A 24,674-nucleotide genomic window follows, 5' to 3' on the forward strand; every position below is an offset into this window, starting at 1 on the left:
GTTGGAGGGTTTTGTTGGGGTTTTTTGATGTGTCATACTGCATTCATAGGATGACATCTGAGAAGAGAAGATGAGCAATGAAAGAATAAATGTTTTGGATTTTGGTAATAGCCATCTTTTAACCCTTGACTGGATCTGCTCCAAAACCATCCAGTAGCAATCCTGCCTAGTTGCAGTTCCATCACAGAGCCAACCAAAAAAGAGAATGAACTAATGCATAGGCAATTTAAAGTAATAATCTGGGAGTTGGGAATCTCAACAAGTGATGCAGAATTTTACAGCTAGCATCAGCCTCACTAATTGTCTTCCTAGATAATCTAATGATTTTGTGATTGGTGACAGAGAGGCACAAACATTGTTAGATAAGAGAAAACTATCTGTTTTTTGGCCACAATCCATCCCATCCCTCTCCTGTAGCATTCAAAGCATTTTAACTCTATAATGAGAACACGGGATCTCAAAACAACTTGATAAAAATGAAACAGCAAGCTCAGACTCTGGACAAACCAGATCTCCCAAGTTCTTTTTTTTTTCCCCTCCTTTCTATGCTTCTATTGGCAGAAAAATGTTACAGACGACACATAACTTCTTTTTCTTACTAAAAATATGGATTTATGCTATAGCATATACTATATTATTAAAAATTTTTAAATACTTTAAATTTTTTTAAGTCATATTTAACATAAGGATGACAAACGTTATCACAACTTGCTCTGAAAAGGTTGGAAAATGCTGTATTTAAATCACCAGTAGGCAAAGGAATTTTTGGAGAAAGAAGAAGAGGAGGCTCAGGGGGGACCTTACCACTCTCTATAACTACCTGAAGGGAGGTTGTAGTGAGCTGGGGGTCAGCCTCTTCTCTCTTGTAGCTAGTGACAGGACGAGGGGGAATGGCTTCAAGTTGCGCCAGGGGAGATTTAGGCTGGACATTAGGAAACACTACTTTTCTGAAAGAGTGGTCAGGCGCTGGAATGGGCTTCCCAGGGAGGTGGTTGAGTCACCATCCCTGGAGATGTTCAAGAAACATTTAGATATAGCGTTGAGAGACATGGTTTAGTGGGGTTATTGGTGGTAGGTGGATGGTTGGACTAGGTGATCTTGTAGGTCTTTTCCAACCTAGCTAATTCTATAATTCTATGATTCTATGATTCTCATAACACCATGTCTGAAGTAAAAATGGTGGTTAAAACAATGGGAACATTAGGAAGTAAATGCCTACTGCAAACATGGCCTGAGGAGGCTGTTCACATCCAACTCCAGGGAAAGATCTTTCTCCTGGGACTCTACCTGGCTATGCCTCACTGCATTTCCTGTCTGAATAAGAGTGATCACTGCCCGTAAAGCCAGTTAACAAGCACAGTATCGCAGGCAAATGGAGAGGGCATCATAAATCTCAACTATAAAACAATTCCTACTCAAAATACACTATCTCAAAGATGGAGAAAGGAAATACATCCAATTGCTAGGACTATCACTAATAGCACAGGAGGAACTCGAGTTAAGACAAGAGGTGACAAACTCCTTATTGGTGCAGCACAATGGTGCCTTTTAGGAGAGGCCTGCACTGAAGCACCCATCTCTGGTGACCATGTGACACAACTGGTACACTGAACAGCAAGGTCATGCTGATTCAAATCAGGCAGAATTCAAATCAGAATCTCTTTCCTAGGCAGTCTAAACCCTTTCTGAAAGAATGGAGAGAAGGAGTCAGATAGTTCTCCCTAAATTATCTAGGAGAAGCAGAAACGTACACTTTCCACAGATACTACAGAACAAAGGAGGCATAGCCACTAGAATGCTACACAAGTGGTTGAATCCATCTGGAAGAAGACATCCTCATGTATGCCTATAATCAGATGAAAAAGCTCAAGGAAAAAAAGAACAGAGGACACCTAGGAGTGACTGCAGACAGCCGATTATGCAACAGCTTGCAACACAGCTGCAAAGATCAGTACAACTTCATGTTGCACGCACATATGCATCTTGAGATAGTGCAGAATAGACATTTTAACAGTCTAATTTTATACGGCTCTCATATGATCCCTTATGGAATACTACAGCCATTTGAGCATCACATTACCAGATCCATATGATGAGAACTAGGGAAGTTTCCGAGTCGGGTAATGCTTATTTAATATTCTGTATAAACACATTTATAGGACATCCAAGAGCTCTCACAGAAAGGACTGTAAACAGCAGTCTGATAGTATTTGCAATGTAAACATGGAGAATGGAAGCCAAATATAAATGTATGCACAGAAAAGTAACACACTTATTGAGGAAAAAAAAAAAAAAACTTGAACAAAAAGAATTAGGTTGCAGAATAGTGTTTTAAAAAATTTGAAGGAATCTTCATTTTATGAAACTCCATTAGAAGAACGGAAGACCACGCAAATTTCATAGGCCGTTTCAAAAATATAAATACAGGTTTCGTGAGGTGAAATCTATGGAAAGTAAGGATATTCACAAACATACAGAAGAGAGTCACAAGAAACTTGTGTGTATTTTTCTGTTGCAGACTCCACTGAGGCTCTGTTTGCCAGAAAAGTGCAGAAACACCCAAACTCCAGACAGGATATGCAGGGCTAGACCAAGGCACCCCACAACAAGATGTCATTGACCAAACATTCTGCAGTTTCTTCAGACATATGAGGAACTTCCTAGATTTGAAGTTTAGGTTTCTTACTGTCTTAATTCCTTTTTTTTTCTCTGCATCTTGCAAGCAAGATTTTCTCCCAAATCTCTTTTTTTTCCCCTGTCCTAGATGGATGCGGCCTTAAGAAATGCAGTGACATACATAGTCATGTTAGAAGCAGCAGATAGAAATCAGTCACTGCATTCGACACTGACTAATTGTACCTGAAGAACCAACTTATCCAGTACAGTGATCTATAGAGTCCGTGTTACAGTTCAACTGATGTCACAGCAAAATACAACATTACTTTGTTTTCAACAAGGCATGGTTCTGTAAGGAGAAAGATGTATGTACCTCTAGTCTATCTACAGGGCTGTATGCAACAGTTACTGTTTGCCAGCAGACTTCGCTAATCACAGAGCAGATAGAAAAGAATTCTTCTAAATGCTGTGTGGTTTTAGTTTCCCAAAATAGTTGACCTTCTTTTTTGGAAAAAAAAAGAAAAAGAAAGAAAGAAAGAAAAAAAGCAACAAAACTTTCCCCTGCCTCCCCACCGCCTTCCGGCTGGCAGACATTAGGAAAGAGCTATGTTTGTTTTCACGCTAAATGGGAGTCTAGGGCAGCACAAGAGTGATCTCACAGTTTCCAGCTGTAGTATTTGATTTCTTTACAACTGCACATATGTAGAAATCTCACCCAGTAAGAGCAATATGCCTAAAACTCTCAGAGCTCAAAAAGGGTTGGAGCAGCAATAGCTTGGTTCTCTACAAGAAAGCAAATATTCCAGCTAAGAGACAAGGGTCCCTTGGGCCAAAACTGTTGAACACAACAGCTGAGTCCCGACATCCACAATTTCAAAAGCACCAGGTTTCCAAAAGCACTGAAGGTCTGAGATCTTACAGTGAAAGTTATGTTTTTAAGTCACCTGCTCTGACAGAGCCAAAGAACATAATGTCAAGGTCCACTTGAAAAATGTAAATATATGTATTTTACTACTATGGTATCTTGGATAGTTTTGCTTCCCCCATGCACACAACTCTCCAGCTGAGATTTTCAAAGAAGCACATGCTTCAGGAGCACTCTGACATTCTGTTTCCCCCTCTCAGCCTGGTGGCTGGGAGCCTGGCTGTCCTGGGGCCCCGAGGAGCTGGGCCCAAGCCTTCTAACTCACTGATGCAGACCTGGAAGCCCCAAGAGCTCCCGTTTCCAGGCAAGACTCCTGGGTCCCAAACTATGGCAGCTCCCAGGCAGACTGGCTTGGTGTAGGCAGCACTGCAGACAACTGAAAGTGTTTCCTTAGAAAAAGGCAAATTTCCTTAGCAAGCCTTTTTTGCTTTTATTGGCAGATCAAAGCTGACACTTAGCAGTACACTTTGTTTCATCCTGTTCAGCTTTCTAACAGAAGATGTTTTGTGGGGGAAGTCTCTGGATAGCTCTAGCTGTGGATTCTTACCTCAAAAACAGCTTTTTTTGTTTTACTTCAAGACTGGTAGTACAGAAACGATCACTTGTGAGCAGTACTATAACTAGTGTGGTAAGTCCTACTCTTAGTCTGGAAGTTATTGGACAAACCTGAGTTTTGTTTGTATTTCCTAGAGAAAGCCTGGACAGAGTTGGTGTGTGGTCCAAAGCCTACCAGTGAGAATGTTCACATGGCAGATACTAAGAGCTACACCACCGCTTATTCACCATGCATTTCAAGTCAGTGGGAACTATTTCCACCCTGCTCTGGCACAGATTCTTGCAAATGAAATGACAATAGAAGTACTCATATTTCTTTCAAATCTCAGAAACCTTATTGTAATTTGAGTTTTGGAAAAGACTTGGGAAATCCTAATTACTCTGGTTCATACCAGGACAAGCACAGAGAGAATAAAAACAAGGCTCTTCTCTTGTTGCAAAAGAACAAAGCAGATCTAAAGCTGAAGAAAAGAGAAACAGAGGTTACATGGCAAATCTGCCTTCGATGTGCCTCAGCAAGAGGTGATATTGTACCACGTTATTGCTCCCCCTCAGCTAGACTTATTCTGATCCCCTAAGATGGAAGAACTCTGGATTAGGCCCACTGGAGATTAGCTCCTCTATAACTGCACACAAGTTGTCAACTGAGGTTACGCAGACACATTCACTCCCATGCTCTGCCTGCTTCAGGGCAACCCGTGGGAGACTTGATGAAGGTGCCCATTCCTCCATTCCCTCTGACAGCAACTGCTTCTTTGGCACATAACTCTCAGTGAATACTTTGCACCTCAAAAGAAGCAACATGGAGATGATCTAAGATGAACCTTGTGTCTTGGATATCAACCAAGCGCATTATTACTTTCCGCAGTTATTTCAGAGGCTGCTCATACCTGGCATGCCTGGGAGAGGGACAACTGCGGGACTTTTGCCCACAGAACCATGGTATCAGCACCATGCACGTTAACATAGTAATTCCAGTTGTGCTCAGGTTGCTACGTTAACAACAAGAAACTTGCCATTTTGTCAGAGTATGACAGAAAGCTGGACAGATCGTAGCTACCAGACCATACCCGTGTTCATCACACACAACGCTAAGCAGTAACAAATGCTGTGACTTAATATGTTTGCTCTGCAGAAAATGCTTCTCCTGCATAATATTCATATCAAATAATTTCTGTAATAATTTCCTCTCTTGTGGGTTTTCCAGACTAATTCAGTAAATTGTTTACTCTGTCTCAATGTGGAATTAGCCCCAAAACACTACTATCCTTCCAATATGTATTTGGCTACTTCTTTTTAGGTGTTTACAGCTTATAACTTTTAATTAAAATTAATTGAACTGCAGAGTTCAATATGCGACAGTTATTTCACAGCGTTATTCCATATATGGGATTTCGAGAGGATGATAAAAAAGGAAAATAAACGGTTGATTTTACTCACTCCATCTACCCCAGCTTGGTCATATCTGAGACTGAGAAGAATTTCTAATGTAAGAGGTTTCAGAACTAACCTTTTCCTTATCCTTATCCCTCTTTTGGCCCCAGTTCTCTACCCAAAACACAATTCCCCACCCTGATGGAAATTGCCCTTATGAATACAAATGCCTGTGGGCAACTTTTTATTTGGCAGCTGTATAACATTATGGACTTATTATCCGTGAAAGAGTTCTACTTTCTTCAAGTTGGAATTAGAGTGCATTAGGAAACCAAGAAAAATGTTGTTATTGCACACCACACTGGGTCAGACTGCTTTAGAAAATCCCCAGAAGTAAAGGAGAAAACCATTCGCTTTCTTTCCAGTACCATCAGTATCATCTGACTGACTGCTAATTGTACTGCTGAGGTTTTAAAGACCTCTATTCAGGTAAGTGCTGGCCAAAAAAACCTGGTCTCATTCATCAAAGCACAAGTACTTTCAAGAGTAGCCTAGTAACACAGAAAAGACTTGAAAATCCTCATAGTCCAGCCACCTATGGAGCAATCATGTGAAAAAATGTCAAAGAATCACTTTTGTAAATGCTTAAGACAACTGCTACTGAGTGGTAAATACAAAATACTGTTTAATTGCAATTTTCAAAAATTCTTCCTGCTTTCAGTCATTATATGTCTGTCCCTCTGATGGAAATGGGAATTCTTTCACAGTTTTCAAGCCTGTGCTCTCCTTTCATTGCAATGAGGACCTAATTCAGAGCTTTAAACTGTGTTCTGCAATGCATAATTAATCTGGCTTCATAGAGACCTGGACAAAAGACCCCATTCAATCTTCAGCTCCTTCCCCCTGAGATATTGTTATTTCTAAAAACTCCTGCCAGCTGGGCTGGAGGGAAATCTCAGCACTGTGGGAGAATGAACAAACTACAGGCCTCTGAGGGATTTGAAGTAACTATCTGACTAAATTGGATTAGAAAGTAAGGAAGGGGAGGGGAAGGAAAGCTTATTCTGAAGTCTACAAAAGCTCATAAAAAATCTTAGAAGATTTTCGTATGCAGAAGGGGAGAGAAATATGCTAGTTTTTATAACAAAATGGAGAAAGAATTTGAAGGCATGAGCGAGCCAATACACTTGGGGATGTTTAAAGGGATTACTGCTGGTATTATTTCAGGAAAACTGTTGTGTCTGCCTTAGAGCTTTGAAACAGCATCTCTCAGCAAAATCTGGGCTGCCTGACAAACCAAAATATTTGTACTTTCCTTCCAGGTATTTGATACATGTCTCCTGTTTGAACATATAATGTAGCCTAACCATAAGTTCCTTTAAATTTCCTCCTAAGCACGTTGCATTTAAAAGCTTCTGCCCAGAAGGATTTCAAAGGGCTGTGGAAAAACAAATTCAATCTTATTATGAGAACCAGCACCCTGCTTTCATCCCCAGCAAGATCATTCACAGAAGCGTGTCGGTGACACTTCCCAGATCACCTGGCCACCTCTCACACATTTCACAGTATTTTTAGCATGCATGTGCATACTCAGGAATATTGTCCCATTTACAAGCAGGCTTTTTGGAAGACAAGGTGAAAAAATCTCACTGCCCCATTGGATGAGGGGGCAGCTTGGTGAAAAGATGCTCTGGGTTCACTATCTCCTCCCACCCCACTGCTGTGAAATGGCTTCTCTGCAGGCTTCCCGCCTCTACAGCCAGTCCCAGTCCTTGGCTCTGCCAATGCTGAAGCTGATAGAGATTATGGTGGGTGTAGCCCAGGACAGAACTTGGCTCCCTACCTTCAGAAATATTTTTAAAAGCCAGATTTTTAGCCACTCTAACACTTCCCATCTTTCCACAGGCATTGCCAGGAAGCTCAGCTGCTCATGGGACACACGGTCCGGGCAAGGGACAAGTGTCAAAGGCAGAGAGTTAAAAGAACACACACAATACACAGTTTCTCCACTGTCAAAGGGAAAGAAAACATGCCCTACAAATTGATTTCCTTAGGACTTCCATGCTGTTAGAGTGAAAAACAGGATACTTTTCAGAGCTCTGGCAGGCACTGAAGGTATCAGCATGCTGGATGAAAAATGTACCCTACTGAACTATACATCTGTGTACGATGGGTGCAAAAATTGCAAGCACTCAGATCAGTCGTAATCAAAGATCCTGCTTATGATCATCCATGATCCCTTTGCCATTCCTAGACCAATTATCACAGAAATTATTCTGTGAACCAGTTTTTGCACCAGGGAGGAAAGGCATGGAGGAGAGAGTGGAAAAAAAGCAAAAAGCAAGATTCAGCAATATCTTTCAAACCAGTAGAGATTTTGTTTTAAGCATATCACTTCATAAAGAAACACTTGTGTGTCACTTAGCAACAGCAGCCACAACAAAAGTATTGGTAGCTCATATTCCAGACAAACCGAGACATGTTTAAAACATTAACTTGTTTTACAAAATCCACACAGTCCATTTCAGTTAATGCTCCATCCCTCTAATTCCTGAGACTCAGCAAGAGCGAGCCAGCATCACCGCACTTACTTTCTTTCTCAACTAACATAAGGAGTGGGAGCCACTTATGATAAGAGTTACACATAATCCAGTGTTGTTGGACGTTGTCAAATCCATGTTGACGTATTATGTCAAAAATCCTTATTTACAACAGAAATCTAGCAGGTGTGAATAGCCCAGCAGTATTTCTCAACAGGGATAACTAAAGGTTTCACATCCATGGAAGGGAAAATCTAGGGAAGGAAGAAAACCTGTGCCATTTTAAGCAGCAAAACATACATTGAGCAATGAATAATATAAGTAAAAGTGCAGCCTAAATTGATGCTGACTTATCCCTACTGAAAAAAAGTCTCTGCTATCACTCAGTGGCTCTTAAGGTGCAGTAATAGCACCTTACTTCCTATTGACAATAGCACCTATGATCTTCCTACTGACAACACTGATATTCTCCTTATTTCATGGCTTCCTACCACAAAATAACAATGGAGACTGCAAGGAATGAGGGTCAGAAGACCCAACCCAAGGCAGACCAAGTCACTTTTAAACCCCATTTCAGCACACCAGGTTATGCTTTGCACTGCCATGACCATGGGACTGCCCAGAGGAACTCCTGGCAGATGACACTTTCCCGCAGCCTGCTCAGGCACTGAATCTCCCATCACCTGGGACTTCCCCAAGCAGCATACAAGTACCCTACTCATTCCCATCATGACAGTCTGCCCATGGTTGCTGGGGAGCCTCATCATGACTCCTGCAGGAGTCATCATCCACCTCCCCAGGTAGTTCCAGCACACCCAAGGCAGGAGCAGAGCCAGAGCAGCCATGCCAAGTGTGGAGGCAAAACACAAATCTGCTGCTTGGGGGAAGACAAAATAACTTGGTCTCCCTGCAGGGATCACGGAAGCCTGGCAGCAGAGCTTGGAGGATGATAAAGGAAGGAATGGGGGAGCCTGAGATGGTTGTCAGTCAGGTTTCTGCAGAGGGGGTGAGGCTCACACCTGCTGCCAGGAAGGGAAAAGGTGGAAGAGTGGACCTGGAAAGGAAAGGACTTGTGTACTTCCCCCACGCCTACAACTCCTCCAGTCCAGCTCTGTCCACAAACAGGCATGCTCTTTACTACAGCCACACTGGGATACCAACCGTGTAGAGGCCCAGCGTCACAGCAGAGATGCAAAAGCCTTCTTCTGCCATTTCCTTTCTTACTCTCTAGCCTCAGGATATGTCCTTAGTCCCATGAATTAACTGCTTTTTTCCATGTGAACTCTCAAAATACAAACTCTGAGGTTTTCCTAAATATAGAACCAGGGGATTTTGGCCTGTTTGTTTCAGCTTTGGCCAGACCTTCAGTGCTTGTAGTGCCTTCATTTAAATTGGTGGAAATATATAATTTAGCATTTGTTGATAAACTTGCTCTTTGATTGTTAAAATAGCTTAATGGTACTCAAGCAGGTCCCAGGTCAGTTTACTAGCTTGTAGGCAAAGGAACATAAGGAACAAAGTGAAGCAAATTAAACAATTAGGAGTTAAATGAATACTCTCTCGCCCTAAATGCTAGCATGAAAACACACAAATGTTAGGCATCCCAGAAGCCTTTCATTCACACATCTCCAAGCATATTTCTTCCTTAGAGAAGAAAACCAAGGCACGATGAAGGCACAGGATTGTTCACATATTGAGGAAAGAGTCAGTGAGGATAACCTGCAAGTTTTGAAGGCAACTTTCCCCTTCCATATATCTTTGTGTAAGCTTGGGAGGTAGACAGCCAGCCTGCAGTTCACCCTGTGGGCTGCCAGCCAACCCACTTCTCATCTGCTCCTAACCTGCTGCACTTACACACACAGAAACTGATATGCACATACATACTCATCTCAACGGCAGGAGCAGACTAGCCCAAGAGTCATAAGAGCCATGTGACTTGTGCAGGTGACACAGGCCAAGTGCCACATGCCAGGCAGCACCCAGCCAGGCATGGTGGCCGCCTCCCAACAGAGATGGCTTCCCTGAGGGCTCCTGTCCAGCCTTGGCATTTTTAAAGTTCATCCTTCTTAAAAATTCAAGTTAATTCCATTTTAACAATTCTTCTTCAGCTAACAGATCAAGAATCCATATAAGTCTCTTGAAAAGGGATTGACTGAGTCTCAAAAGTCTTCAACAGCTTCATCTGCTATAGGGCATTTCAGCTCCTGCTTCTCAAAATCCATGGTCCAACTCATTTCATACGAACTTCCTTTTTCTTCACATTTGTTTACTCTGTGTTTTTAAAGTATACTCAAAAATAAATCTAAGATTATTTAGTTCCTTGTTTTTCCCATCTTCCTCAAAACCCTGGTTTCCAAATGACAGAAATCCCTTAGACAGAATAAAAGCACAACTGAAAAGGGCATGAGATCAGGGAAAAATTGAGGAAAAAAAGCAACTTCACATTTTCCTGTCACTTAATCTGACATTACTTCGGATACACACGCAAAAAAAAAAAAATAATAATAATAGAAATTGGACCACTGCATTCCCAAAAGGAGGCAATAGTGTCTTCAACGTATCTGCAACACACAGCTAAACAGCCAAAGGGATTTCTGCAGAGAGGCTTGAACAACGTGAAATGTAGGCGCAGAAAGAGTCCTGAGCATACTATTCCAAGTTCCCAAGTCAGTCCCGGGGAGCACTCTACTGAGTGCACGCTCTGCATAACCTCATTTGTTTTCAGCTGTTTCCATAAATTATGAATGTCATTGTCTCACCTATATCATCTGGTCCTAATCTCCCTGTTGAAATGCAATCCTTAAAAATTTTGAGTCTAGGAAATTAGTTACTCAGTGTTTTCAAGAGAGTCTGAAATAGGTAACAAAACACAAAAATAATGCTTAATGGAATAGGGAAATTAGTATGAGGCTTCTCATTCAGTTGTGTACATTGAATCATGTATAGGAAATAACTCGGGATAGAAATTGCTAACTTTAAAGTTCAAATTACAACACTTCTTATAATCTTGCTGAAATCTGCGACAGAATCATGCATTTCCAACAAAAAGTAGAGGTCTGTAGGAAATACAGCAAGAAAAAAGTGGCTTAAACATAAATTATTCAAATTTGGGCACAAGGACACCTTTAAAAATTTGTCATTTTTGTATTTTTCCAGTGTTATAACGATAGTAATTGGATCCAGAAGAAATGCTTCAGCTTGTCAGCTTTAATAAAGATGACACTGTGGAGACTCTCAAGAGAGCAGAGACCCAAGCACAGCCTCAGATACACCATGCTGAGGTCAGAAGGTTTACAGTTGCTTGGCTCTAACAGCCTCAGCAGAGCAAAACACCAAGCAGCATTCACTGCTTTGTGCCCGCTCTGCAATGTCCCAGGCAACCCATGCTACACCAAAACTGAAGTAAAACATCATTCCAAGTGCTGCTCTTTGAATAAAAGATGGAGGGAAGGGAAATGGAATCCAATAATGAGTTAATCTGATCAAACTTTGAACACAACATTAACGTCATCCAAATTCTTTTTTATCCCAGGGCACATTCCTCAGATTACGTAAAGATATTGCACATAACTACATTTCTGCGTGGGTTATCTACAGATCACAGTCCTAAAATGCAGGACAGACCTCTTCTGCTTCTGTTGTAAAAATACTCCATGGTCTTGCCTAATAACAGTTGTGAAGAGCACAAAAATAGTCAGGAAAAAGAGCTGGGAGCAGGATGTACTGTCTCCTGGCGCGCAGCTCAGTACACGTTCCATCAAAGTGCAGCTCCAGTGCAAAGTGCAGTGATGGACAATGACACACACACAAGCTCTCCCTCCCATTAAGATGGTACTTTTATTTCCAGCTCTTCTTTCTCTGGATTGCAAGAAATTTGACAGACTCACATAGTAGCACAAGGGATGTTTAGGGGCTGGAAGATTCCAGCCTGATTTTCATTTTCTCACAAAGTGCAAAGCAGTTTAAAGCTTTGACTGAAATTTTTGTTGAGAGAGAACATTCCTTGCTGGAGGAGACATGGGACTGGGAGCACGTGATGCAGCCAGACCTTAGTCCCTCCAATGCAATGCATCTGAGGCAGACCTAGCAGCAAGTCCTTATCCTTCTGCAAGATGAGAGGAAAGGAGCCTCCAGGGCACAGGTCTCTCAGCTCCCATCAGTGGACATATCTCCTGCCCTGCTTTCACTGCAGTCTCAGCAATCAGACCTTTCAAAACCTTCTCAGTCAAGAAGACTTCATCGCACAGAACGCTCAACACATTTTTGGAAGTACAGCAGAAACCTGTGATTTAATGGCTGTAGCTACAGGCATTGACACAAGTGTCATAGAAGGAAAGCCAAAAATCATTCAGTTCCAATCCCCCTGCCACAGGCAGGGATGCCAACTACTAGATCAAGCACCAGATCAGGCTGCCCAGGGCCCCAGGAACAACATCATAAAGGCCACACTGAAGTAACTCAGACTGAAAAAGAAATGACCACTAGTGGAAAGAAGGTGCCTGTGCTTTCTCTTCCCAAACATTTCAAAAAACAAAACCAAAAAAGCCATCACCTTTCCCCTATCCTGCAACTTTGTGAAGGTTGTTTTGGTCACAAAATCATAAAAATGAATGAGACTTAAGAAAGAAAAGCTGTCTACAAGATATTTTGAGTGCCTTGGTAGATTTAATTCCCTTCTGAAGCATCCTTAAAAATGTGATTTAGGAAATGGAGATTAGAGTGCAGTTGGCATAGGAAGAAACAAGAAAACAAAACAAAGTCACCCACTCACCCACTATTGAAACAGCTAATCTAAACCGGGTTTAAAAATAGAAACCATTTATAAGACAATGTGTGCTTTAATCAGCGCACAAGAAACACACCAGTAATTAAGAGTTCAAAATAAAGGTTTAAACTCAAACATAGTTTTGCAACTGCAGTTACAGCCAGATTACAAAATTCCTTTCACACAATGCACACAGCATCCTTTGAGACTTAATGACATTCTGCAGCTGGGGTAGTATGAATCTGAGTTCTTTCTGTTCTGAGTTATTTACTTCTGCAAGAAAATTCCCCATGGCAACTGGCCAAAGGGGCTTGTCTCCTTAGTGTGTGAAATGTGAGCAGATACAAACTTGACACCGTATTTCATCCCCTCGCCTTTCCTCATGTCTGCATTCCTAACTGTAAATTAAGGGGTTGCACTGACCGTTCTGGGGTGGCAGGAAGCAGTTTATTCAGAAAGATAGGAAGAGGTGGAGAAAAAAAATACTGCAATACTTTGAGGCAGTTTCTGAAACTAGAGTGAGATTCCTTTCAGCCCTAAACAAGACAAGCTGAACTTGTGCAACAGCTGATTCCCTTTTAAAATACGTTTGTTCTTATAGACTTTTCAGAGATGCAGTTATCATCTAAACAGAAATTGGTAGGAGTTTGTGAATATTTGGTAACATATGCCCATACTTCCACCAGCACCCTTCTCAGCTGTTGTCCCTTTTAAGGAACACGGAGATTTTTCTCCTGTATGGAGGGCCCACGAAAACACAGTAATTCTTGGCACAGTCTGCCAAAGCTGATTATGAAAGCAGCAGTTTGGAGCACTGAGACTCAAACCAGACTTTAGAAAACAAGATGCACCTGGGAAATGATGTGCAACTCACAGAGACTCTAAATACACTCTGGCAAAACCAAAATTCCCCTAAGGATCTCAGTCAGCCAAGGGTGAAACAATGACCTTGGACACGTTTGCCCTTTTTGGAGCTGATCTCCATCTGTTGTTTTAGCTAAGAAATATCATGATTGCACTCTCGCTTCCTTTTGCATCCTGGTTTTCACTCCAATTCTGAGTGTGTAGTTATGTATAGTAGTGACACCAATAAAGCTTGTTTAAAAGCCATCTAGTTAGCAAAGTACTTTTTCCTAGAGAGCCTAGAAGCCTCAGAATATTTCTATTCACACTCTGCCATGCACCAAAGTTAGGGGGCTATATCTAACTATTTTGTATCCCACATGTTATCTAGAGAAGTTCAGGCTTTAGTCTGCCCTAGAGAGAATCCAGAGACTCCTTTTGGCCCATGAGACAGAGACCCTTCCAATTCTATTTGTAGACAAAATCTGCCACACTACTCAAAAAATGTAATGGGTGCAGCAGCATTTTAATTAATTTCACTTGAGATGAGGATTACATTTTTAGCAACAAAACTTCAACAAAAATTTTTCAAATCCAACCCTGGTTTGACTGTTGTTTTTTTTTTTGTTTTTTTTTTGTTTGTTTGTTTTTATAAACACTCAGTACTGAGCACTCTCCATGGCCTGCAGAGAAACTAGCCATGGATGAAGAAGACTCTTCCTGTGAAGGGGACTCACAGCAGCAGTTGCTGTGCTCACTCTCTGCTCCCCTCTGAAGCTGAGGTCTTGTTCAGGCTGGCTGCAGAGGGGAGGCATTCCAGGGCAGGGAAGCTGAGCTGGGTGAGTACAATACACATCCACCAATCCCAACCTGCAAAACACTCCCCGGGGATCATTCTAGCCCAAGCAAGTGAGAACAGGTTAGTGTGTACTAAAATGATGCCAGAAAATCTATCAGTGCAACCAGCTTAAGTAAAAATGTTTGCAAATCTTAGTGATTTTGTTCTTGTTTAAGTGAGGAGAAAGCAAGGCTGGAAGGTTTGAGCAGAAACCCAAGAAGCTGTTAGAAACAGAAGAGATAACAGCATATTCTAAAGATTTTCTTCAGTCTGCTGCAGAGAAACACAAACAAAACACACAAATATGTGATTTTAAGCATTTTAAGAGACTCAAATTGTAAATTCTTCTGTTACTGCCAGTGAGTTATAGATAAGCCCTTATATTTCTGGAGGGGATACGGCTGAAGTAACTGCTTACTAATGAGAAGTTACCTACCAGCTAATAAGTGAAAGGAAGAGATGGGATAAATGTTTTTTGTCCTCTCACTGAGAAGCCAGGCAGCAATGCAAAGGGTTGTGATCCTAGGAAGAACGTGAAAAAGGTATTTGTGTTGCACACACTTTAGGTGTTGCCAGCAGTGCATGAAAGGCTTGCCACAAGATGTCTTTATTCTAAGAAAGGAGAAAGGGACTGCTGCATTTTGTAGCCTGGTGAACAGGCTGAGCAGAGAGCTGACTATCCAGCGTCTCCTCTTAGACTTACCCCAAAGAGAAAAGATAAGGATCCTGTAGTGAATGCTGGCTCTTAACTCATTGGCAGAAGCTGGACAGACTGAGTTGTCTATGCCCATCCTCTTCCAGTTGCATGAGTGCCAGCTGAGGGGACTACAGCCTCTAACCCAGCACCAGTTACTCTTCATAGCCCTTCTGCCAAGGTTACTATCTTCTCAGATGAGCTGCTTCAGTGGTCATCCCCATCCTGTTTCATTCAAAAGCCTAGATAATTTAAGTAACTTAGTTATTGGTCTGTGTCAGTCCAGCTCATTTTGACTGAAACTGCTAATTGGGAATGGTTTCAAGAGAAGCACAACTAGCAGAACAGAGAAGTGTGTAGCCTTCAGCAGGGGTTATTCACTGCAATTGGAGCAAAGCTTGTGCTGCTAAATCTCTTCAGCCATTTCAGCTGCTGCCAGGAAGGGGCTCATGTCTCTTCAGTTGCAAGGGCTATTTTAACAACCATCATCTAGCTGCACTCACTCCAGAACCGTACATCAGCTGAAAGCCAGCAGAGAACTATATAAATGGTGTCAGCTCTGAAACATTTCCAGTCTAGACCCTCCTGCTTCCTTGGCTGGGTAGAGAGAGTATAGTAGTTACTCCACCACTCTATACCTGAGGAGGCATTAACCGGCTAGCTGGGATGCAATTCTGCTCCAGTACATTAGCAACAAGTCCAGAAGACAGTGAGAAGAACCTGCTTGGAGGCTGAGAGAACAGAGGCAGTACCTACACAGGGGCATCCTGTGCGTCAAGGTCTAAGTAACATCTCTTGAAGGAATGGCATAGTGGATCAGCAAAGAATAGAACTACAGGAATGTACATGATCTCACACACTGCAATAATAAAGGAACATTTTGAAAGGAAGAAACAAAGACGAAATTAGGGACAGACGAGTGGTTCATCAGCTCTAAAACAAGGGTTTGGCAATACTAAGTCAGCTGTTTCCTATCATTTCAAAATAGATGGGTTTAGTTTACTTTCCTCTTTCTTTTTTTTTTTTTTTTTTTTTTAAGTTCATTCTTTCTCCTTCCCAAGTGTCATTATCCAAGTTCACAAAAGAGGTCAAAACAGCTAACAAAAGAAAAAATTAGCTGTGGTTCAAACGGCAGTTACTGTAGCAGAACATGATTTTGGCTTTCTATTGAAGAAACCTGATTTTACATAATTCCTAAGGTGAAGTGAGTTGGTACTACTATATTCATGTCAGAAGATCCACCTGAATATCTGGTCCAACAGCGCTTAGACTCAAATTTTGTGCAGTTAAGCTCATCTCTGTAGTGCTGAGATTAATTGAATAAGCTCTTTTTCAATACTGATCTTTTGAGAAAACTGATCAGTAGCAGCTTTTTCAAAAAGAGATTTTCATGTTTTAAAGAGCTCATTTTTTTTCTCTGATACACTCAATTTTCAGAATAAGTTGGCACTTGGAGAGCAGGTAGCATGGATTTACTGAGCGGTATCCCTGCAGATACAGAGTGTGACAGATACTACAGCACGTATTTTCAAAATAACTTAAAACACAAGTTCATTTGTCTCCCTTTACATTACAAACTGCTTTGAAAATATTGTGTAGTGACTAGGATTAACTTAAACAACCCAACTCAATGTAGAATCACAGAATACCCTGAATTGGAAGGGACCGTAAGGATCACCGTGTCCAACTCATGTACTGACTGACTCCATGTACTAAACATCCATGCCAATTGATTTCATGTTCCTAACATCCCACATTTCATATTCACTCCAACACCTAGTGGTCTCCAAAGTGAGGAAGCCACTGTCCTTTTCAAGACAAGGCATAAGAATGCCATTCCAGAGCTGGGAAGACTGAAGAAAATTTAAAACACACTTCTACAGCTCTGCAGTGATAGCTGGTAGATGTCTGTAACCAAGGTAATAGAGGCCACAGGGCAAGATTTTTAGGAGTATTCTCAATTCAAATGTGATGAGACACTGAAAAACTCAGACCCTGCTTCCTGAGAAGGTTCTAGCCCCTCACTTGTCCTGTTGCGAGCACATCTCCAGTAACCCCACTCCAGCTCAGGTGCAACAACTGCGCACATGGATCCTACCACTTAGCGTGAGCTGATGTCCACCTAGACAAAACGGGATGTTGAAGTGTGAACAAGTCCTTTCTCATGCACTCTGTACAAAGTGGCTGACAAGTCCGGCAAAGGTGAAAGCTATGCATCCTTTGTGGTGTTTTCACTTCTATTTATTAAACACTAGGAACACATCAAATAAAGACTGTCACCATCATCATAATTTATTTTTAACTTATAAGAAAAGGAACAAACCTCATTGTAATTTGTCATACTCTTTGCCAGTTTCTTTTGCTCCTATGCAACAGAAAGTGGAGATATTTTTATGTAATTTGTACTCTTGCTGATTATCAGTTGGCATTTATACCATTGAGATCCATATTATCAACCATGGATGTGTCATGTCAGCAACCCATCCCAACTGAGCAAGCAGTCAAACCAGAATCTATTCTCTCGTTGCAGCACCATCACACCAAAAAGCTCTCAGATAAAAGAATCTTACGGACACTCAGAAGACAGAAACCAACAGCACTCTCCTAGATTGCCCTTGAAAACTGCAGTGCATTCCTCCACTCCTGCCATCCTTTGCTGGACATTTTTGAAACCAATCTAGCAATCTGCTACCTTGAATGACAACACTATCAGTAGTGAGATCTAAAGCAAAAAGAGGTTGCTGAGAAATCCCAAGTGCCAGTAGAAATATCTGCCTACAAATTGAGAGCTTACTTTCTCACCCTACTTGTACTAATTTAAAAGTACTCAACTGTAGTAGGACTTCAGAGTGTTTCAATTCCAGTTCCCACATGAAGCACAGGAGGGCCAATCAAATCAAAGGAATTTTAGTCAGAATACTAAGAGTTCTGGTATTTTTCATTAATTAACTTGAATACATACTCATGGCAAGGCTTTGTAATCAGCTTTGCTTGTATCAGCTCACTGAGAAGACCACAGCCTTACAAACTGTGAAATTTCTCCTTACACAGAATTGGGAAGGAAAGGAACTTCTGCTGATGTTGTGCTGAGCAGAATTTTTTTTTCCCCAAAAAAGGAAGTCCCCAAACAATAGTAACATTGTTGGATGTATTTACTACCAAGGACATCATGGCACTTGTTTTTTCTTGTTACGTTACTTGTATCTTTCATCACTATAGTGTTAGCAGTTGAGCATCATTCCAGCTTTGAGACAGCAGCTTAAAAATACTGTTCCTTGCTCAAAAAAAAAAAAAAAAAAAAAAAAAGTTATCCTCCTTCAAAGCAAATATACGCTACAGCTCTCCAGCACTTTGTACCCAATGATCTCAAAGCACATCTAAAAACAACCATATAGGCAAGTCCATATATTTACTTTTGAAGAGATATCACATTTTAGAGGTGAGGAAACAGATATATATTTTTTTCAGAATTGGAAGGCTGGAATTAGGCTTCTAAACTTGTGGTTTGCTTTTCCAGAGACAGAAAACTTCCATTATTTATTTTAACAAATAGATATTCAATGTGTCTAAATTTCAGAACTTGATTTTTTTATATTAAATTTAAGTTTGAAAATACTTGTATCTTTTTTAGATTAACTCAGAGTCTTCAAGTTAAATTAAAAAAAAACAATTTACCTACAAATTCTTTATTTAGCCATAAATCAAAATGTTTTTCCAAAGTATTTATTCATGGCTATATATATATGTAGTGGTTTGCTCAGGTAAGATTGAAATCAGTTATTACTGCCATGTCACTTTGGCTGGATACAGATTTTAGCACTATTTTGATGGAGATTTTTGGGTCTAGGATTTAGCCAGTGTTCAGGGAGATTTTTTTACTTGTTTATTTAGTGTAGGCAAATGAGCAGGATGGGGCAAAAGTTTGCAGAAATACAATTTAAATTTGTTCCAAATCCACAGCATATCCTGAATCAGATTTTAGTATGATCTAGTATCTACAGCAAATAGAACACATTAAAATTTCTTCATGTGATAAAGATCAGAAATTGCCGTCTTCATAGGAGTAGTCTTTGTCCCTTGGAAGATCACCAAGATGATCAAGAACTGCTGAAGCTAGGACAAAAGCTCATCCTTCCATCACGACCCTGCAATAATTCAACTCTGCACTTGCCATCTGCAAAGACTCCATAGCTAAATGCTTCAATCCACGGTACTCCTGTGAGCATAAGGAGAAGTTTTCCTTTGTCTACCTGCACACATTTAAATGCTGATCATAAACAAAATCAAGGTTTGTGCTAGTTTTCTGCTTTCTAATGGAAATGTTTTAATAATTCTCAATTTTCATTAGGACAAGAGTATAGTAAAATATAAGAAAATAACTGTTTCAGAACAATAAAAGCAAGATGCGTGGAAAATAAAAACAACTTGATTTGGTAAGCATGCAAGGGATTGAGGCCTGTTTGTCACCAGATCTCCCCCAAACTTCCCCCTGGAGTGAAACTCAAGAAGCATGCATGGACGAAAACATGTCAGGACTTGGTGGGGAAGCCAATACAAGAATAGCTGTGGTAGTAACAGTGTTCCACATTCATGGAGATCTTGGGTTACCAAGATAAATTCAGCTAGGAGACTCACCCCTTGCATTCTTAACCCTTTCACTGCGGAGCGGTGGGAAAGGGCAATGCTAGGAAAACCTCAGGAAGGGCTATTTCTTCTGGCAGACAGTGATGTATAGGCTACTGCTTAGATTTAATCTTCTGAGAAATTTTTAAAGCCCTATTTAAGACGTAAGAGATATTGCTGTGGTTATAAAGTCTTTTGCCATTAAGCCACACTGATGTGAATGTGACAGCTGCTTTCCTTGTGTATTCAAGCATACGACCTGCTCGTCATAGCCTTCCCAAATGCAAAATTAAATTTTTTTTTTTTTAAAAAAGCAGCATAACTATATTTCTTTCAGGTTGTCTGTGAAAGCTTTTACTTCCTTCAGCTAATAAATGGCATCATTTGAGGTAATGACTTTGTTTTCCAGTTCCTAAATGCTAGACTAGCTGCAGTGTTAACAGGTAGGAAACTATGATTTTCTTGTCATCTTTCTGAATCATAACATTACAGAACTATTATCTCAAGGTTTCCAGTTTTCCACCGACTGGAACCTCTAATCTTCCCTTTCAACAATTCTGAGTAAAGAACATTCCTTCACCAACACATCTCACTACATTCCTTATTTTAAAAAGACATTAAATTAGATATTTTATTAAATATTTGCCTGTATGCATTTAACTCTTCAAAGAACTTTCTTTTTATAATTTTTGCAGAAGAAGCAGAAGTAGCATAACATTCTCAAAAAGTCTAAGATTTTTCTCCTGAAATGATCAACAAGAAGTGGAAATATTGCAAGAAGGACTACTGACATGATAGTTGAGTTCAAACCCTATTAAAGGATCAAAGTTCAGCTGTTTCTATCAAAACTCCATAGAGACTTGCTCCCATCTTGCTCTGCCAGAATTTTGCTTTGGGATCATCCTGTCAGCGTCAGTGTCTCACCTCTAACATGGGGATCCATAAATAGTTTGCTCCACGACAACAGAGCTATAGAAATAGAGCCATAAATTTTGGGCTGGGTGAGCAAAACACATTAAACGGGTAACATGTAAGTATCGAGACAGCAAGACTCACAGTGAGTATGGAGGTCTGTGGGGCACCCAGTAGAATACAGAACTGGGAGTCAGGTCCATGCCGGATAACTTGAAAGAATAGAGAGCACTGAAAAACTTCTTTTGTCTGAACTTGTGACTTCTCTGCAAAAGGGTGGGTACTGGTGCGTTTTCCTCTTTCCAAGCAGAATTTGTAAGGCTGCAAAGGGAAAAACTCCTTTAATAGGCAGTAAGGGGCATTGTGTGCATAAACTGGGAAGTCCAGTTCAAACCTAGCAGCAGCCCTCCCTCAGATCCAAGCACTCAGGTTGAATCCCTCTCTGAACTCTTCACCTCCTCTCCAGCACGCTTCCCCTCTAAATATAAACTGCACTGCTGACATGATTGCAGCTGGCATTAATCTTTTCAGATGTTTTCCATGTTGTCCTTGGTTTTGCTTACTATATTAAATCAGGGGAAAATCTTATTTAAGCAGCAAAGGAATATAAAAAATATACAGACGTGAAACAAAAAATATCATTTGATAAAAAACATAGAAACCAAACAGTGGGTGTAGGGAGTCAGGAAAAAAAAGATTAATAGAAAGCAAGTGATCTGATAAGCATGAGGTAAACTAAGCTACTCATGCTAATTTGCAACATTAAAAATCCTGGATATGTTAGAACCTCTTTTATCTATGATTCTAGAAGAAACAAAACCATGCACTGAGGACAAACATCTTTGCACCATCTTCTAATAGAGATCTTTGAACACCAAAAAGCATTAGCAAACTATTTAGTGCTGAAGCTTCCCAGGTATTTGAGCAGCTACAGAAAGAACTTGCAGGATAAAAATTGCAGAAAATGACAGTGTCTAGCTTGTGTCTTTTGGTGGAGTTTTACAAACTTCCAGTCAAATTTGTGGACATAACTGTGTCACTACATAAAAAAAATGAAATTACAAGTCTTTCTGAGAGCTCACAGTAAATTGCAATGCAAATATGAAAAAATGCCAGAAAACATTATGTACCCTAACAGAGGAAGATTTTCCACATGCTATTAGATCTCTAGCTTCTTTGTTAAAACACAAGTAAAGCATTAGCAATAAAGGGACTCTTTTTTCCCTTTCCAGGGTAGTGAGCACCACCATGGTATGCAGACAATCCAGGTTTGGTAAAGAAATCATAGAGGCTTATGTGTCAATTCTAATTTTTCCATTCCAATGACACTGGTGAAAGATCCAGTCTGAGCTTTGGAGGCAAAACGCGAGGGCAGAGACTCTTCAGACAAGAAAAGAAAACAAGCAGGGAGATCTGTTGGAAAACAAACATGCAGAAAATATGCCAATATTAGCGGAACAACAAACAGACAAAGCAAAACTGTCAGGGCCCTACTTTCCCAAATCTACTAGTCGCTAATTACAGGCTTTGAAAAGGAAACCAAGCTTAGCTCTGTGCTTGAAGGAAAGTTTAAGAAGTAATGTGCTTGCAGTGGTATCTGCTGCATGCTGCACTTCTCATGTCTGCATGCCCAAGCTGGAGGGCAGATGGATAAAAAAAGCACAATTAGGTTCTCATAAAACAGCTACAGCTCAAGTATATACATATTCTACGTGTATTTCACTAGCATATTATTGCCTGCTGTGTTTTTCTCCACAGCTACCAACAAACAAGTATTTTCCACATTGTTTTACAGAATTTTCTTACATCTCTCCTTTATTACTAAGTATAATTTCATGATACTTATTTCACCTAAACACTTGCATTCACCATACAGGACACTCATTTGCTGAACCAGTGTACGACAGAAAATGCTTGGACAGAAACCCGTGCACAAAATCATGCATCTATATCAAGAGGTAACAGGCATAAAGGTATGCATCTGTATGCCTTTTGTATTTGTTGCATACTCAAAAGTAACTTTAAATATGTAGCTTTATTATTGAGAAGTTTTCTGTTTCTCTTTCATCAGATGAACATTCAACTGAAACACTAACCATATTCACATGAGAGGTTCTGGACAAAGGTCATTTCACTGTGAACACAGGGAGGAAGAGGGATGAAGTAGCATAAGAACAGCTCTAGCATGTGCAGTGCACAGTCACAGCTCTAATGCTTTTAGATCGTGCAGGTGTCAATGGAAAACCTGTGGCGGTAATGTATGTGCACACACACTTGCCCACCATTAGACTAACATTGCACAGCGTAGGCATCAAAGTTTTACTAGCAGAACAAGAGTATTTAGTTTTTATGCATTGGAAAACACAAGTAATATAAATTTTAAAAGGACCACCTCCTGTGAGCTCTGTTTTAGAATCATAGAATCATCTGTGTTGGAAAAGACTTTCATAATCACCAAGTCTAACCATCAAGTTGACCTACCAAGTCCCAGCACTAAACCATGTCCCTTGGTGCTGCATTCACATGTCCTTTACATACCTCCAGGCATGGAAACTCCACCACTTCCCTCAACAGCCCATTTGAATGCCTAACCGCACTTTTCCTAATTTTTCCTAATATCCAATCTAAGCCTACTACGCTTCAGGACACAGATTCCTTTCAACAGTCTGAGTCAAACATATACCCTTTATACAACTACAGTGGGCAATAAACCGTTGCTCCGCAATACTGGAAAGCATTGGATATTCATTGCCATCTGTGTACTAGGATGCAAACAGCCAGATTTGGAGAACCACAGCTCTGATTTTCCTATGATATATCCTTAAGTAGCAAGGGACAAAATAATTCAAAAACTAATGTTGTACAATGAACTCTCCTTCTAGGTAACTTGTACTTCACCAGTGATTTCTGTTAATTATTTTACAAGGGCCAGACAGAAATCTCCAGCCTCCCAGCACATGCATCTGCATAGGATAACTCCCTTGCTGCAGCAGAATCTACAATAGAAAACTGTCTGCACCTCACCCACATCATTTCAAATCCCTGATTTTCAGAGCAAATTAACCTCTTCTATAGAAATTTAAGCTAAACAGACAAAATGATGAACATCAGTAAGGGCACACAGTGCTCCTTTCAAGATCTGCAGAAGGAGGAGAACCTTTAGCAGTGCATGGGGCAAGAACAACCATCAGCAAACTTCTGCAGCTTCAGGATTACTGCAAAATTTTCTGTCCTGTTTTCTGTATAAAACTACGTCATCTGGGGTTGAAGACTAGAACCAAGAAGAATCCCTGTTCTGCCCCTAATTGCATGAAGGTGAAGATAGCTCAAGAAATCAAGATTAAAGACTCATGCTCTAGTTTACTCGTTTTCCTTTTTTTTTCTTTGTTGTTGTTGGGTTTTTTTGTTTGTTTGTTTTCTTGAAGGAGGGAAAACAAGGGCAGAGGTGTAAGATTTCCCACAGGCTCTTAATCTGCAGAGGCAATTACTTTTCCTTCACAGGCTAAGGAAGGAACTGAAATGGAGAGAAAAAGAATTCCCTATTAAAACCCCAAAAGAATGACCTATACTCCTCCTTGCATATTATGTACATCGTATAATTAGGACATTTTAGATAGAACTCTTTATAAATATATCTGGTGGAAAAAGTTTGATTAGCACTGCTCAGAACTGGCAGGGTTCCTGCACTGAGGGCAGATTTCCTTGGACTGAAAATCATAGCACTAAACACTGAAAGTGTGCCATAAGGGGGTGGGAGGGATCTGTGTAATTGCAATTCTTGCCAGTCAACAGAACAGCCATTCACCACTCCAGCCCAAATATAAAACCTGGCAGAAGGGCACTAAGCATTCACACATCAGTTGGCCTTCTGCTTCAAATGATACATGTCTGTAAACAAACAAATAAAAAAAGGAGTACATTTGTGTTTTCAGACAATGCCAAGAAGAAAAAGGAGACTTTTTCATATGTTGGCTAAAATCTCAATATGC

The 24,674-nt window shown here is 40.5% G+C and overlaps 1 long non-coding RNA gene across 1 annotated transcript in view; it reads right to left on the minus strand.

The window, feature by feature from the left end:
* Positions 1–21,669, minus strand: part of LOC110395300 — a 68,754-nt gene extending 47,085 nt beyond the window's left edge. The window contains exon 1 of the long non-coding RNA XR_002436319.1: positions 20,830–21,669. This is a non-coding gene — a long non-coding RNA (uncharacterized LOC110395300). The remainder of the gene's footprint in view (positions 1–20,829) is intronic.

The sequence above is a fragment of the Numida meleagris genome, chromosome 3, assembly GCF_002078875.1.
Source record: "Numida meleagris isolate 19003 breed g44 Domestic line chromosome 3, NumMel1.0, whole genome shotgun sequence".
Taxonomy (NCBI): domain Eukaryota; kingdom Metazoa; phylum Chordata; class Aves; order Galliformes; family Numididae; genus Numida; species Numida meleagris.